This window comes from Chrysochloris asiatica, unplaced genomic scaffold (assembly GCF_000296735.1).
Source record: "Chrysochloris asiatica unplaced genomic scaffold, ChrAsi1.0 scaffold00115, whole genome shotgun sequence".
In the NCBI taxonomy this organism is placed as follows: Eukaryota; Metazoa; Chordata; class Mammalia; order Afrosoricida; family Chrysochloridae; genus Chrysochloris; species Chrysochloris asiatica.
The window spans coordinates 2,081,992-2,086,579 of NW_006408633.1; positions in this window are offsets into that span (position 1 = coordinate 2,081,992).

Genomic DNA, 4,588 nt, shown 5'->3' on the forward strand with positions numbered 1-4,588 from the left:
TAACATTATTCCTTTCTTTTGCCCATTCCAACCATGTCTCAATCTCTGTATCCCAGAGCCATGTTGTTCCAAGGTGGTGCACACATCGTTATTTACCTCTGTCCCACTTAGCCCATGCAAACCTGCCTAATTGTTCTCCCATCTGCTTTGTTCTTCCATTCCCCTCTTCCTTCTTGTATATTGCCCCCCTTCCCAGTACCCAAAGTATCCTGTGTCTATTCCCTGCCCTGTGTTCCACCTTCCCCTCCCTCCCCTCACCCCACCCCCACATCCCAGCAACCAGCAAAGAATCCATCCTCCTTTAGTATGGGTTTTTTTTCTTAGTCTTTTGCAGTAGTGGTCCTATGCAGTATTTCTCCTTTTGTGACTGACTAATTTCACTCAACATAGTGTTCTCAAGGTTCATCCATGTCAGGTGGTGTCTTGCAGCTTCCTTTTTACTTTTCAAGCTAGCATAAAATTCCATTGTGTGTATGTACCACAGTTTATTTATCCATTCCTCAGTTGATGGGCACTTTGGCTGTCTCCATCTTTTTGCTATTGTAAATAGTGCTGCTATGAACATTGGTATGCATATATCTTCTCGTGTTGTGGCTCATTTTTCTTGTGGGTAAATACAAAGTAGAGGAATTGCTGGATTATAAGGTATTTCTATTTTCAACCTTCTGAGGAAGCACCATATTGCTTTCCAGAGTGGTTGGACCATTTTGCAGTCCCATTAGCAATGCAAGAGTGTCCCAGTCTTGCCACATCCCTGCCAGCATTTATAGTCCTCTACATTTTTTATCTTTGCTGTTATTGTTGGTGTGAGATGATATCTCATTGTTGATTTGATTTGCATCTATCTAATGGTTAGTGATCATGAACATTTCTTCATATGTTTGCTGGCTGTCTGGATCTCTTCCTTGGTGAAGTGTCTGTTCATGTCCTGTGCCCACTTTTTAATTTGGTTATTTGTCTTTTTCTTGTAGAGGTGTTGAATTTTCCTATATATTTTAGAAACGATTCTCTTGTCTGATGTGTCATTACAAAATATTTTTTCCCATTCTGTGAGTTCCCTTTTTACTCTTCTGTTGAAGTCTTTTGATGAACATAAGTTTTTAAGTTTTAGCATGTCCCACTCATCTATTTTATCTACTTTTGTTTGTATGGTTTTCAAAGTGTTTTGTAGTCTGTGTATTCCCTGAATTAGTGCCCTCACATTAGTCCCAAGTTTTTCATTGATGGCCTGCATTATTTTGGGATTCACATTTAGATCTTTAATCCATATTGGGTTAGTTTTTGTATAAGGTGTGAGGTGAAGGTCTTATTTCAACTTTTTGCATATCATTTTCCAGTTCTGCCAGCACCATCTGTTGAAGAGACCATCACCTCCCCATGCAATATATTTAGGTGTTTTGTCAAAAATCAGTTGACTATATGTAGATGGGTTAATTTATGGATTCTGTTCCATTGCTCTATGTACCTTTCATTGTACCAGTATCAAGCTGTTTTGACCACTGTAACTGTGTAGTGAATTTTGAATTTGGGAAGTGAGAGGCCTCCAAACTTATTCTTATTCTTAAGCAGTGCTTTGCTTATCCTGGGTCTCTATCCTTTCCATATAAAGTTTGAAATTGTTTTTTCCATCTCTTTGAAGAGTGTCGTTGGAATTTGGATTGGGATTGCATTCTATGTGTAAATTTCTTTGAGCAGTATTGACATTTTCACAATGTTAAGTCTTCCTATCCAGGAGCATGGTACATTCTTCCATTTTTGTAAGTCTCTTTTGGTTTCTTGTAGTAGTGTTTTGTAGTTTTCTTTGTATAAGTCCTTTGTTTCTCTGGTTACATTTATTCCAAGATATTTCATCCTTTGGGTGGCTATTGTAAATGGTATTGCTTTCCTAATGTCCTTTTCAACACTGTCGTTTTTGGTATAGAGGAATCCAACTGATTTTTGTATGTTGATCTTATATCCTACCAGTTTGCTGAATCTTCCAATGAGGTTTAGTAGCTTTTTTTACTGAATCTTTGGGGTTTTCTACATATAGGATCATATCGTCTGCAAATAGGGAGAGTTTACTTCTTCTTTGCCAATTTGGATGCCTTTAATTTTCCTGTCTTGTCGTATAGCTCTTGCTAAGGCTTGCAGCATAATATTGAGTAGGAATGGTGACAAAGGGCATCCTTGTCTGATTCCTGTTTACAGAGGGAATGTTTTCAGTTTCTCTCCATTCAGAGTAATGTAGGCTGTTTGTTTTGTATTAGGCTCTTAATTATGTTGAGGAATTTCCCTTAAATTCCTATTTTGTTTAGTGTTTTTATCAGGAATGGATGTTGGATATTGTGTTCATATTTTTGAGAATAATCTCTGGTCTTATTGGAGGAAATTTGATATTTAAAATTTTTAAATACTTTTTTTAAGACTTTAAAATTGTTTTTTGATTTTAGGTGTTTTTTTTTTTAACATAAGATATTTATATTATTTGGGGTTGTCTGAAATTATATGAAAGAACATTAGAACCATACTGTATTTATATTTAGTATGATAGTTTATTTGTTATCTCTTCTTGGGACTGTAGCAGCCTTTTGAATATTTTACAAATTACAGCTGAAATCTGTATCAATTACTACAGCTAGCATATGTATCTAAAATCAGTGAAGACAAGAAATTAAATGATTGCTTACTATGTTTTTTACTGCCATTTAAATTTTTTCTAATGTTAAGAACTTTAAGTAAACATGATCAATCAATATGGTGAATGTTTAACAATTCTTACATGACACCTGTAATCCACTGTACACTACTAGCCTTACAATGGTTTCTGAAAGAAGGAGAAAAATGAACTATTTTGGCCTTTGCTAGGTATCATCTATACGATAATAATTTAAGCTATAATTTCTTGTTAAAATAAGCACCTCTCAGGAAGCCTCTTCTAACACTTCCTTGGTAGAATGAGACACTCTTAAAGCCTGTTTTGTTATTAACATTTGAATACCTTTTACTTTTTTGTGTTGTTTTGTTTTTATTTGAAGAAAAAAGAAATTTAGTTCCTTGTTACTATTCTGATTTTTAACAAATTTTAATGGATTTTTGGATTATGCCAGGGAAAAGAAAAGAGGTTAGAATGAAGGGTATTTTTCTCATCCCTATCTCATTCTTATCTTGGTAATAGAATGGATTGGGACAGGAAACATCATTAATAGAAGTAAAGTTTTGAAATGTACAAAAAAGTAAAAGTTTACATTTGCTCAGTTTGAAAAATGAATACCAATGGTATATTTAAAAAAAAAAAAAATGTCTACATAACCTTGACCTATGTGGTTATGGTTTTTCCTAGAAAATGATTGCAGATTACTTATGTGGGCTAGAAGGTATTTTGCTATCAATTGTAAGCATTTTTCTCCCTAGATCAAGCTAACTTTACATTGTATAGATAGGAAAAATTACTTGTCTGAATTGAATAAACTTCTCCGTAGCATTGTTACTGTATTTTTTTACAAAAGAGAGAGCTAATGGAATGTTCCCACATACTTTGTGAAGTCCTCTCTTTATTTTACTTTCCATTGACTTGTGTATGTATATTCAAAGTAAATTTCATCCAGACATTTAAATAGCTCTTACTTTTTGTGTTTTCTGACAACCTCTCTCTTTAAATTGAAGTGCTTAGTTTATTTACATTTAAAATAAACATTGAAATATTTGGTTTTAAAACAATCACCTTGTCTTATGTTGCCCATTTTCACTCTTTCTTTCATGCTTGCTGATGTTTGTTCATCTTAGTTGCTTTACTTATTTCTTTTGGGTAAAAAGCATATTGTTAGTATTCATTTATTTTTCTAATGACTTAATAGACCCATGGTTGTTGTGTGCCATTGAGTCATTCTGACTCATAGTGACCCTGTATAGGTTTCTGAGGCTGTAAATATTTTTCTCCCACAGAGAGACTGGTGGATTCAAAGTGCTAAACTTGAGATTAGCAGTCCAGTTCATAATTCATTGTACGGTGTACCAGGACTAGACCTCTAGGTGGTAAAATGGTTTGCACTCAACTGTTAAATGAAAAGTTAAGTTTATTTCCCCTCTAGTGTCTCCCACTATCACCACTGGTGTTGTTAAAGAAGAATAGCCTTACCATCTGCTTTTGTAAAGATCACTAGAAGTTTTTGTTTTGACATGATCTGGGTGGCTTAGAAACTACAACATTTAAGTTAAGAGCAGACCAGTACCATCTCATTTCCTGGAGCTCAAATGTTAGCTCTTCATTTATTGGAGCTATCTTTATTTTGGAGTTCTGATGTGGTGCTGTGGGTGAATGCACTGAACTGCAAAATCAGTCTGAACAGCAAGATCAGCGGTTCAAATTCACCAGCTGCTACACAGAAACCCTATATAGGGTTGCTATGAGTCAGAAAATATTTGATGGCATTTAATAACAACATCCTTATTTTATTATCATTGAAGGATATTTTCACTGATTACTAGTTTATCTTTATCCTTTTGTACTTTAATGCAATCTCATTGGCTTATAGCCTCCTTTTTTTTTTTTTTTTTTTTTTTTTTTTTTTTGTTCCCTGAAAAAAGGGCATGGATGATTCTTATCTTT